The sequence below is a fragment of the Heliconius melpomene genome, chromosome 12, assembly GCF_056956725.1.
Source record: "Heliconius melpomene rosina isolate 202511_hmr_F chromosome 12, ASM5695672v1, whole genome shotgun sequence".
Classification (NCBI taxonomy): domain Eukaryota; kingdom Metazoa; phylum Arthropoda; class Insecta; order Lepidoptera; family Nymphalidae; genus Heliconius; species Heliconius melpomene.
Window position 1 is genome coordinate 15,206,897 of NC_140400.1, and position 14,023 is coordinate 15,220,919.

General features: G+C 34.6%; 1 protein-coding gene across 3 annotated transcripts in view; it reads right to left on the minus strand.

Moving 5' to 3' along the window:
- Positions 1-14,023, minus strand: part of LOC146534124 (uncharacterized) — a 47,074-nt gene extending 33,051 nt beyond the window's left edge. Inside the window, exons 1-2 of one of the 3 annotated variants that reach the window (XM_085193872.1) lie at positions 13,798-14,023; positions 11,960-12,137 (exon numbers count right to left, since the gene is read on the minus strand). The gene's annotated coding sequence lies outside the window, so the exon portion shown is untranslated. Of the gene's footprint in view, positions 1-2,402; positions 2,782-11,959; positions 12,138-13,797 lie in introns of those variants that run through there. The other 2 variants (XR_014878527.1, XM_085193870.1) reach the window with 2 other exon arrangements.

Below are 14,023 nucleotides of genomic sequence, written 5' to 3' on the forward strand. Positions count from 1 at the left end.
AACGTCACGTAAAAAAACGTTGACGTCATAAACAGGTTCTATACAATTTAGTTTATATTATATCTTACTTATCTTACATAGTATAAATGGGTAAGCCAACTAATTAGTTTAAAATAGAGTATTAATAGGTAAATATATTGAAAAGAATATAATTTAAAATGAAATAAGTATGACATATATGATGCCATGACACAATTGTAAAGTGCCTGACAATGGCGATAATAGAGTTATTATGGCCATATTTTTGTTTTTTATCAAGACACTCCGTCCTCCATTTTCCGACCCAAGAAAATAAAATATAATTTACTGATACACACTTTAAAAAAATATACGTTTTATATATAGCTCAATAGCTAATACTTATTTGTATTAATCTTAGATCAGTCGTATCGTCGGGAGTTGTTTATTTCGTTCCTCCTGTGAGGGCATTGATTAATATTATATACCTACATATATATTTATATCTACGCATCCCTCATGGCGCAAAGAAAGGTCGTACTTAACATAACATTAAAATGATGATAATGATAATCATACACTATTCCATTCTCCACTCTCCGCATATGTAAAACATGCATGTCAAATGACGAAGTCAAATTACTGTAGAAAATGAGAAAATAAGAATATTTTAAATGTAAACATGCTTGAAGATTGATAAAACTGAAGTGTTATATGCCTCCAGAATTCGGGGGAAAGTGGAGAGCGGAGTATCTTAACACTAGTTACCCTCTGCCTACCCTATTGTTTGCGGGATACAGAGTGAAGCTGATAGAAAAAATGTTATAATAATGACTACAGATTCTGGTGGAATTATATTTGTTTTTCTGTTTTATTATAAAAGAATAGAAAGATAGATTTTAAACAAAGTACATATTTGGGAATATATTTGCTGAAGACTTATGCACACAGGTGCAATACGAGTGTTTGTTCGACGAACACAAACAATTTATGTAAATATCACAACTGCATACTAACTGGACAACAAGTAGCAAATAAATATAGCTGTGACATTTTTTATATTTTTAAAGTGTTATTTCACACTTGATATTTGATATTAAAAATATTTAATATATAATATTTTTATAAAACTTCATAAGAACGTCTGGCTTAGTGTTCAGAGCGCTTGGCCGGTTTCCAAGAGGCACAGGTTTGAATCCCGAGTCCCAAAAATGTCGTGATATTTCAAAATATCTTTATAATCAAATTATTCCATTTATCAGTAAGTCCTATGTAAGGATTTATTGCATAGAAATTATATATATTCTACAGTAAGCCTTAACCTGAGAGACGGCAAATCACAGTTGTCGGACATTCAGCACGGAAAGGAAGAAAATCGATTAATTCTTGTCTAATTTTGTATAAAGTTTGTATTTTGTACGTATTCCGCATATAGTAGGATAGAGAATTAAAACATTGTGTTATGACACTCCGTTCCACATTTTCTACCTAATTTTCGAGACATTGCTTTTTGAGGGGCTTACTCTATTGAACCCACGGCCACCTAGTTTTCTGTCGGATGCTATACTGCTGCGCCACAATCGCCTCAATTATTAGTAAAATAAATCAGCTTCACGCTAAACCCCGCACACAGCAGGGTAGGCAGAGGGAACCTTGTGTTAAGACACTTCATTTCTATGGCTGATACTAAGTACTTAATATCAGTCTATATTAAAATATGTTCAAACATTTAAGAGCCAAAGTAAAAGAAAATACAACACTTATTTTCTGAAAAGAAATCTTAATAAAAGAACGAACTTAACTAACATCGTGAAAAAACTCCAGAGAAGTTAATGATACAAATAAATTTAAACGTCCGACGCAGCAACTAATGAATGAAACCATAAATTATAAAACAACACTAGTTGAGGCCAGTCGTGGCCAAGAGGCAAAAGAGTGTGACTGTAAACGCGACTGGTTGTGGGTTTAATCCACACTCGAGGAAATGAAATATTTATTTACATTTATATTTTTCATTTCTTCGCTCTGGTGTCGAGGCAAAGCGCAGCGTTGAATTCCGCCACTCAACACGCAATACCTCGAGAATTCGGAAGAAAATAGGGAATATCTTCACACAAGGTTCCCGATTCCCTCTGTCTAGGGTAGACAATACTACTAGGTAGGCAATAATAACTTTAAGCGAAATAAAATGTGAAGCTAAAAATAGGATAATGAAGATAATAGGAAAGATTTCCTTTTTAAAAAAAAGGTATTGTTAATTCAAATCCCAGTCGAGGAAATATTATGTTTTATTGTGATATGCCATTTATCACTCTACGCACACCATCTTTGCTCCAATAGTAAATACAGAATGGAGACAGAATTGTTAAATGGCACTAGGTTCTCCTGTCTACAAAATATGGAATTAACAATTACTAATTCATATGAAAAACTATATTACTTACCTTATAAATAAATATTATCCTATAAATCACTATTTTTCACTTTATTAAAAACTATGCAACAGTTTATATTGTTATAACATTGTTTTAATTCACATTTTCTTATTGGCGCCATTATTTGACAGATACATTTTATCAATCAACATCAGACTTAGACGTTCTCGCATAATGCCTTCTAACTGCGTGTGCCTTTCACACGTTACATTTCTTGCTTATCTATAACCATTTTTTGAATAAAACTTTCTAAATTAATTTTATTTTCACATTATTTATTTAACAAAGTACCTAATTATATTATTGTTAACCTTAAATAAGAGATAAAAACGTTTGAACTGTGGTTTTGTCGTCTATTTAGTGACACGAGCGCCTGACGCAAGGATCGCGGCAAAACTGGCGGCAGATGAATGGAGCGCAGCCTCCGTACCATGAAGATAGATACACATAAACGAGAAAAACAGAATTTTTGATGAGATCAAGGACCCGGGCTTTGTTTAGTAGGTATGTGAATTTGAAGAAAATAATATGACAAATTACTTTGTTTACGTTGTTTACCTAACCTTACCTGTAGGTACCTTATAGCTCATATATATAGTGCTACACGAAAATTATAAAGCTCTCAAAATCAAGAGTTAATATCTTCATATATAAAATTCTTGGAAATGAAAACTGATTTTCATGCTATATGAGTTACCATATGCCATGTGGATGTGGAATGGAGGTCGCGGTAAATGATGTTATGAATTATAAACAGGCTTCTATTACTTCTTTGTTAGGTTGTATCTTAAGACCATTTTATGGGAATATTTCTTTCAGCTTCATTATATATCACGCATATAGCTAGGTAGGCAAAGGGAGCCCAGTGTTACACTTCGCTCCTCACTTTCCACCGATTTTTAGAGGCATCGTGTTATTGTTCGTGTGTTGAGTGGCAGAACTTAACGCCATGCTTTGCATCGATACCAGGGCAAAAAAATTAAAATATTAAATATTTAACTATGTATATATTGATAAACGGAAATGAATCACGGAAAAATATTTATTAATATCTTCATTTCTTCGCTCTGGTATCAAGGCAAAGTTTGGCGTTGAGCTCCGTATGGTTTACTCTGTCTCCCCTGCCATATGAGGGATACAACTTGAAGCTAGAAAAGTAATATAAATAAAAAATTTAAACGTTCTTTAGATTTCCAAAATAAGTTTAGTTCATGTTATGTTTACTCCAGTAAAAGATCAGCATGCCGATAAAAGGTCAAAAAAGTATGAAATTGTCGAATCGATACATGATAAACATAGGAATTAGTAGATACCTAGTATATGACAGAAATAAAAAGAAGAAAACTAGTATGTTTTAATTAAGGGACCCAGACTCAAATGAAGGAGGGAGGCAAATCGATTTTACGAAATGAAATTCCTTGCCAGTTAAACTCAGATCATTTAACATAAGTGACATTTTTGCTTCTCTACAAAATATTTGAGGATTGAGGTTATTGACCTCTCTATAGGTCTCAAGTCTACGCATTGCAGGAACACAGTTTTCTCCACTTTTCGACCGATTTAGACACATTACGGATTAGGTGGCAGTACTTGACGCCATACTTTGCTTTCCTGAGTGAAATTTATTTCTTCGAGTGGAGATCGAACCCATTACCATCCTATTTGCAGCCAAACGACATCCCACTACACTATAAAGGAGCTTAACTTCACTCACTCCTAATCTTTTAACATCATAAAACTCGGCGAATATTCGTAGATCAGAACAAATCAGATTTGGATGTGGTTATAATTTCTTAAACTAATTGGCATGTTTCTATGAATAATGATATATAATGATAATAATGAAAATTAACGTCACGCTGAGTCCTGTATATAGCAGGATACACGTGACGTACAGATGTTACTTGGGATTCTAATATTAAAATACGCCGTTCCCATTCAGGCACTTCCATTCCTCCACCTTCCGCCGAATTCTGAAGGCATTGTGTATTGAGTAGCGGAACTGCTCATTTTTTATACAGCCTTTTACAATATAGCCAGGTAGGCAGAGGGCATCTAGTACTACACTCTCCGTTCCCCACTTTCCGTCGAATTTTTTAAAGATTGTTTATAGAGTGGCAGAACTTAGTCCCGTGCAGAGTAGATAAATGACAATAATTTAAATGTGGTCGTTGTCCTAAGTGGGGATCAAACCCACAAGAGGCGCTTTTACGTCTAGACGCTGTCCCACTGCGCTACCATGGCAGATTTATCATACTACCGTCATATCATCATTTCTGTACAATATACTTGTTACAACTTTTATTGTTAGCAACTTTGTAGACGCGACGAAACTTTGCTATCCAAACTATTAATCACAAGTAATAATGATCATTTAACGAGAGAGTATGCTATCAATTAAGTTTTTTAAAGTTATTTGTAAGTAACGCGTAAAATTATAATTAAATGTAATTATTAAAATTTAATATTTCCATTTCCTCACTCTGGTCACAAGGAACAGCGTGACGTTCCGCCTAAAGAATTAAACCAAAATTGAGTAATGAAGTATCTAAATGGAAAACGGAGTGTCCTAACACCAGGCTTCCGGATTCCCTCTCCCAACCCTTTTGTATGCGGGATACAGCGTGAAATGGATATCCGAGTGTCTTAACACCAGACTCCCAGATTCCCTCTCCCAACCTTATTATAAGCGGGATTCAGCGTGAAGCTAACAAAATTGTTCATGTAACGATATCATGTTGGTTTGCGACCCTGCCTCGGGGGAATGGATTAATTAATTTCTCTTGTACAATGGAGCGTTGGGCTTTCGCCATGTGACGATTAGCCCCACGACTGCATAAAGTAGACCGTATTTATAAATCACGCTCAACTCTGAGATCGATCTTAGATGCCGTTTTAATAATCTACGAATATAAAAATGACCGTCCTGTACAGCGGTCTTAAGATCGATCTCAGATCTGAGTACGGAGTAAGGTAGACAAAGGGAACCTAAACCCATATTTAACGAGCCTAGGTTCTCTCTGCCCTGCTATATGCAAGATAGACACAACAAATTTTAAAAAAATGTATGTAATTTATATATAAAGTATAGGTACTTGTATATAGTGATTATATAAAATGCAATCTTCTAAAAGCATATATAAAATTCTATTGTTTTAGTGTTAACATAAAACGTGTACAGCTGTACTGTTAAATCAGCGCTGTTATTAACATTTAGTGGCCACCTCGATATATATGGCCGTCTTAGCTAATTAAATATTGAATAGATACTATTCTTCTACTCCAGCTAAAACTGTATATATTTAAAGTATTCGTGTAGGAACGTTAGTTACAAGAAATTTAATGTTCAAAAAATTCTATAAAAATTCTGCTGTTAAACGAATACCGATACCTGCAAACCTCGTGTTAAAACATTACAGTAGGAACCACAACCCGTCGTTACCGTTTCTTTAACAGAGTCTCCCAAAGTCTTTAAGCATTTATTGTCGCCGTTTTTTTAAATAAACTTTATTTGTTTTTTTTTATTTTTTATATGGACATACTATACCTATCCAATAGTAATAGGTTGTACTAGAAATAATAAATAATAGCACATGTTCGGAATGGCTACTACGTTTTGCAGGACCCTCAGCCTTTACGGCCAATCATATTTAGCTATATTTATGACCAGATCAATTTTAGCGTTCACTTAAATAATGGAGTCTAACTTTATTATGAATTATTAATATAACCTTGGTCGTCGTGGGCCGTGGCGCTACGTCTGGCTGTAAGCGCGACGGTTGTTAGTTCGATTCTCAAATGGTGAACTGAATTATTGTCATTTCTTTGCTCTGGTAAAAAGATAAAGTGCGACGTTTTGTTTTGCTACTCAACAAGGAATGTTAATAATAGGTTCCCTTTGCCTAAACATTCACAAATTATAATTCTAAACAATTTAGTTATCTAAGAATGTAAATACCCAATAATCTATTTAATATTTTGAATTACAGATACGAAAACCCATATCAAAATAAACGCGAAGTTTGTTGATAGATGTAAATGTGTGTATTTTTATATAAAAATAAATTGACTTTTTTGAAGTACACGATATAACGTATAATGTAACGATATTTATTACTTATTTTATTACTAGTAGTTAGCAAACTCAGATTGGTGAGCGAAGCGAGCAGGGGGCGGAGCACCCTAGTTTATTATAAAAAAATACCTCGACCTAGCGACGTTAGGTTACACGGTACACCACCTACTAAACAATATTTAAAATGAGATGAAAGTGAAAAACGGAGACAAGGAGCAAGACGGTGAAGCAAGATGTGGCGTTTAGTTTCGCCACTTAACACGCAATGCCGCCAGTAGGCAGCAGTAGGCTCTCTCTACCTACCCTGCTTAACTGTAAAATAGTAATAACCATGCACTGAATAGATATTATGTACCCGATCCTTTGAAACTATGAGATAATTAAAATTAAATACCAACAATGGAGGAAGCTATATAAAGGGAAACAATACGTAGCTTATTTTGAATTATAATAGTTCACGGGTTTCATTATTCAGTTCACATTTATCAGCATAGAGAAAATAATTAAAATAATTCTATTATTTTAGATAAGTGGAAATCCGATGGTATACATAATGGTTGCGAGTTCGATTCTCAATTCTTTTAACAACTTTCTCCTCCTAATCCGAAATACGAGTAAAAGATAGTTTATTATATCTCACTCAAACTCGCCCAATAAAATGAACATTGAACATATTTAATATTTTCATTACGTCGCTCTGGTAACAAGGCAAAGTGCAGCGTTGCGTTTAGCCACTCAACACTCAAGGGGAATTGGGCGGAAAGTAATGTTCTCAGGTTCCCTCCGCCTAACCCGCTATGTACGGGATACAGCGGGAAACTAAAAAGAAAATAAATATAATATATTTCGTGAATCTAAACGAATACTTATATTTAATCCTTAATACGTATTCCAACTGCTTTTTTCAAATATTTTTCAATAGGCAGTTTTCTAGAAACACTAGGCTCTAGTCTATCGGCACAGAAAGCTACGTACTCGAGGTACTCCACAGTAGCTACATTACTATGCCACCTCTTGACCTCGTTTACCCTATACCCATCAAACATACGACCTTGTCTTTAAAAAGAATAGTAATTGTTACTATTTTTAGAATAGAAACGAGTAAACAATTTATAAGTCTGTTTCCACTAAGAACTGATTGGCGGTTGTTTACTATAAGCGATGGAAAATACGAAATCATATTATGAATTTATTATGTTTTGTCGATAATAATAGAAAGATTAGTTTTATTGTCTCTTCGTCTAAAATGGTTTCATTTGTATTTGCTCTGTTCTTTAAAGAACACTAATAGTTACGCCATTCAACACGCAAAACTCTGTCAACTGGAGTAGATTGAATAGGAATAGAACAGTAGGTAGAAGGTTTCAAGTCATTAATCTATCCAATAGAGGAATAAGTCAACTGTAAATCCTATCACGCCTATGGGCATGGGTTTAAACAAATAAGATATACCTACCTAGTATTATATTATAGCATCGCGTAGTATTATATGTGACTTGGTAACTAAATAAAATTGTAGTTTAGTAACTACGTATTGAGGCCAGTCGTGGCGTAGGGGCACTAGAGTGTGGCTGTGAGTTCAATTCCTACTTGAGGAAATTTCATGCCCTCACTCTGGTAACGGTTGAGTTTCGCCACTCAACACGCAATGCCTCCAGAATTCTGCAGAGAGTGGGGAACGGAAATATCATATTGGGAATGGAGTTTACCACTAGATTTTCAGGTCCCCCTGCCTACCCTGTTATGTGCGGGATACAGCGTGAAGCTAAAAAACTAATTAATTGAACCCATCCTTGCGTAGTGGGACAACGTCTTAGTGTAAGCGCTATGATTATTGATTCGATTCCTTTTCCTCGCATTGATAGACAAATAAGCGTCGTTGAGTCTACCCTTTAAGCAATGTCTCGAAAATAAATAAAAAATCGGAAACGGAGTGTCTTAAAACTAGGATTCCAAACTTAAAATGTTGAAGCTACCACATTCATATGCACATGAGCTGCTTTTACATAATTACATATTGGACACAAGATGCCAGTACATAATAATTAAAACGAGGTCTTCTGACTAAGTTTCATAACTGAAACATCTTAATCTATCAATATAATATAATCTCTAACAGTTTTATCGACATGAAAATCGAACCTGGAACTTCCAAAAACTAACAATTGCGACTACTAAAGCAACGGAGCAACGTACGTTTCCAAACAACCATCCATTTGCTGACGATGGATTATTTGGACCAACGGTCAAAGCACATATTATAGTAGGTACCTACACGACAGTTGGGAATTCGGAAATTTCGCTCTGTTACACTATTTCATCAAACAGTTTCTCTCGAAATTGGTGATTTAACTCGAGTTGCAACATTATTTATACATACATTGCTCGCGATGTATGTACTTTGTACGTATCTAAACTATCCAAAAGGTTAACTAACGTAATGTAAAAGCTAGTAATGTAAATAGTTTATACTTACTTACTGGCAAATACAGCACTGAAAGTGAAATACAGCATTCTCATTAAATAATAAAACTGGTTAAGTACGACTCGGACTGGCACACCGAGGCAGAGACCGTAGCGTTTGGCGCTTCGTTCTCTCTGACTATCCCGCTAGGGATACAGCGTGATGTTAGGTTAAGCTAAGTTAAGGTACACGCTGTATTCCCTACATAGCAGTTTAGGCAGAGGGAACCTGGAATACTAGCGTTATCCCCCGTGTCCGTTCCCGTTGACATTTCCGTTTTCCACATTCCGCCGAATTCTCGAGGCATTGCGTGTTGAGTGGCGGTACTCAACTCCGTACTTTCTATCATGAAGCTTCAACAACATGAAGCTAAAAAAATCTTCACAAGTTCCACTCATCAAGCAATTACCTTCTAAATATACCAACCAAGTATCAGAACAACGATGTTTTTTTAATAAATGTTTCGTCAATCTCTATAATAAAGTATATAAATACGATGATAATTTATGTTTACCTTTTATTGCTTTGTGCTCAATTCTGCATGACCTAAAGATAACTTTAACATGCAATGTAAATATATAAACAAAATCTATTCTTGATGATTAATTTATTAAATTGATATCTTCAATATGATCCGTAGTGGCGCAGCGGCACAAGAGTGTGACTGTAACGCGACGGTTGTGAGTTCGATCCCTACTCGAGGAAGTGAAATATTTAAGAAATTTGATGAGTAAAGTGAGAAAAAAATAGTGACAAACTACAGGTTCTGTCCACCATGATATGCAGCGGATTCGTAAATCAGAAAAGGATCTTATGGAGAAGACACGACACAGAAAAAGAAATTACAACTACAAATCCATTAAAAAATATTCCACAATTAATAATATAAATAGTACAAATAATGTAATTTATAATCTATATATATAAAAGGACTTGTCCTCACTGACTGAGGTAAGACGCACGCACAGTCGTAACCGCTGATGGTAGAAACATGAAATTTGGGCAGATGTTTACTTTCGTAATCTGGACATCCACTAAGAAGGGATTTTGAAAAATTTTAACCCTAAAGGGGTGATATAGGGGTTGAAAGTTTGTATGGAAAAAAATTAAATCGGCACCGATTCTTATAAAATTTGAAATTTAGATTTTTAAAAGTATTTAATTGAATACGTATTTCAACGTTTGCAAGAATTTTCCCCCTAAGGGTACAAATAAGGGGTTGAAAGTTTGTATGGAAAAAAAAAATCGGCACCGATTCTTATAAAATTTGAAATTCAAACTCTTAAAAGTACTTAATTGAACACATGTTTCATGGTTTTCTAGAATTCTTCCCCTAAGGGTGCAAATAAGGGGTTGAAAGTTTGTATTGATTTTTTTTTAAATCGGGACCAATTTTTATAAAATTTGAAATTCAGACTATTAAAAGTATTTAATTGAACACATGTTTCATGGTTTATTAGAATTCACCCCTAAACACGCAAGCGTAGCTGCGGCGCGTCCGCTAGTATAAAATAATTGTATATAATTGGAGGAACAACATGCAACGCCTGTTTACGCGACGGTTGTGGGTTCTGTTCCTACTCAGGGGAATGAGTTTTATTTATATCCCCGCTCTAGTACGAAAAAGTTGAGTTACGAAGACATTGAGTTGCGCCACTAAACACGCAATGTAAAGAAAATTACGCAGATAGTGAAGAATGAAGTGTCTTGACACTAGGTGTGTCTGCTCACCGTGCTGTGAAACTAAAAAACAATATAAGCTTAATAATTTTAAAAATATTATAAAATTGTTCAGTCCAGATTTACATATTAATAGGTCACACTTTAATAAATATTTAAATCAGTACAAATTCATGCTTGTTTAATGTCATTTAAAACTATGTATAATTGACTTGTGGATGCAGATAGTGCTGGTCCCAGACTTCATTTAAATACTGAAACGGTTCAAACGACTAATTTTACATTTCAACAAACAGAAGTTGCAGAACAGAAATACGATATGCAATTTATATATTCATCTTTTATAGGTAAGGAAAGTCAACTACACGTAGTTAAAGTAACATGATATTGTGGCGGTAATATACATTTTTATTATAAGGGTAAATAATTAATTATGTCTTAACTAGGTTCCTTCTGCGTACCCTGCTGTCAGTGGGTTATAGCGTAAAGCTGTTTTAATTTTTAATTAATTATATAGTATATTTTTGGAAGCCAGTCGTGTGTACGAAGTTTACTTGCTGAAATTTCAGTTACTAATAAAACTTAACACATTACTGGCAAATGGGGTATGAAAGCCGTACTCGGCCCTCGCGCAATTATTTAGTTCTAAATACACTGGCTGTCAAGCTTGGAAATAGCCATATTAATAAAATAGTACCGTGCCAATTTAAATAATAACCTACCTTCCAAAGTATCAACGATAGATGTGGTAGTATGTTCGACTCCCCTACGGGTGAATGTTTTGTTAGCTTCAGTCTGTATCCCGCATAAGCAGAGTTGACATTGCGTGTTTTGTCGGTATTCAATGTTGCTTCTTTGTCTTGTTACCAGGGCGAGATGAAAATAAAGATTTCCCCCAAATGGGCTTGAACCCACAACCAACGTATTTACAATCAGCCTCTCAAGAACTATATAACCTATTTGACTTTGGATCAAAATATCAACAGTATAGCCTTTACAAAATTAGATAATCTGGCGGGCCTTAATGAAGGACCCGTAAAAGATTACAGTCAAGCAATTTCAAGCTTTAGAAACTATTTGTCAAATCAGCTTTTACAACATAACTGTAATTACAAGTAAAGGCTAAACTTTAAATATTTAAATACTGCAGATATTTTCGTTTCTATTCCCCTCTTTGATAGAAATAAATTATTTATCTTAATTTAGGCCAGTTGAGGCGCGGGGGCGGGGGCCCCCGTGTAAACGACTGTGACTGTAAACGCGAAAGGTTGGTTTTTTTAGCTCCGCTTTATCCTTTTCGGGATAACCGTAGTGAATGAAGCACCAAACGTCACGGTATGTACATACCTTTTTCACCTCGTCCACTGTCATCGACTTCTTCATACATGCCCTCCAGGAGTTATACGAATATCAACCGAGGTCTCCCTCTGTCTCTATTACCACTCACTCTTGCTTCATAAATATTTTTCGTTATTGTTTCATAATTCATTCACTCGAAGTGCCCAAGCCACCTCAGCCCGTTATTCTAAAATATGATTTCTATAATTAGGTTAATAGGTTAAGCAATTCAAAGTCCATATAAATGTGGTAACTTCAAACATGATAACATTAAAAAACTATTATATTTGTTTAAATACTCTATTATCATTGCAAGATACATTTGAACGTAAATAGTTTATTTATTTTCTAGCCGCGTGTTGGCTTATCTGTCAGTCACCTTTGTCTTTTCTATTTAGATAACAAATGGCGTTATATTTCGTAATCCTAAGTTTATTTTAATCTATGTTAGGCATTTAACGTATGATATAATATACCTAAATGATTTTTCTGGAGATATCTAGATTTTTATATTAAATTTTAGGCATAGGTGCTGCATTTGGGGGGGCAGGGTGACCTGTGACCGCTTTAGAACCTTTTCGCGTTACAGTCACACCCTTGTGCCGCTGTTCAAAGTTATAATCGAGAAAGTTTGTTTTTGACAATTTTTTTACTAAATTTGTACCATATTGAAAAGTGGATTTCATCCACTGAAGGCCAGGCCCACTTGGAAATATAGATACTATTACGCCTACAATACCTAACCTAATATTCGCGAAATGTCGCGCCGTTTAAGTAGCTGTAAAGTTCACATTATTTAAACGTATTTATACGTTAAATTTTGCGGTGCGCGGAGAACGGAGTATCTTGAGTCTAGGATCCCTGGCTACCCCGTTACACAGGAAACAGCGTGAAGGTAAAAAAATAGATATTCCTATTAGTAGTTATTTTGATTTAAACATGTTACCATGATTTGTAGGTGCTACTTTTTTGTTTAGCTTCACGCTGCATCCAGTACATAGCAGGGTAGACAAAGGCCCCTGGGAACCGCACCGAAAATGCTAGTTTCAATTAATTATAAATGCAAAATTTAAAAGAACAACACTACTTTGTAACATTTTTAAAATAATTCATCCTAATTAATACACCAGTAAGATGATATAAAAAAAATCCCTGTAGAAAGCAATTTTCTCACAAAATGTTAAGGAACAGTCTAAATACAAGAACTGTAATCTTATCATTAAAATGTAGCATAGTTACTAAATATGTATATTAAGTATAATTATAATATGATATATTGATAGCGTTATCATGTGAAGTAATTGATTAATTTACTTTTATCGTCGTCGTGAGGCAGTAGTACAGGGTCAAATCAAATTATCAGTTTTAAGATGTCAAAATAGAACAACAAGGTATAATTGTAAAACTAGGAGATTATAAAGATATGACTAAGTAAAGCTAATTGTTATAATTATCGCTAATCTCACGAGTATTTGTTATTGTAATTGTAAGAGCGAGAATTGTAATTTGGTTTAGTTTATTCGATAATAATTAAAGTTTCCTGACTTTTAATATTCACCACTTCTGGTTACTAAAACCACAATTGTCAATTTATTAATAATTGTGTTAATAATTCTGCTCGTTAATAATAAATACAAATCTTGTTTTAACAGTTTTTGTTATTTTTTACTTGTTTAACCTAGGTATGAGTAATAAAAAAATCTCAATTAGGTATATTAATAAGTAAGTGAGGAAGGGAACCGTCGTCCAGGTCACATTCACACAGTGAGTGGTCTCTGACCCTGATCTTGAATCCTCCCATTCAGTATTTTTTGGGATATTAGGTTGTATAGTAGCATAATAATTACCTTTCTGAGATTTTGACAATTCCCAGAATTCAGTCCACGACACATCCAAATGTGTTTGTGCAAGAGACAACATATCCAGAGCCGAAATAGACAAGTGATCTAAAGTGCCACACTGGATGGCTTAGATCCTGCATATTCATTCCCACTAAATCCTGAATGCCCTAGGAAACATAAGCCCAATAACGCATGAGCTGAAATAACTTTTGACATCCCCGCGTGTCATGCT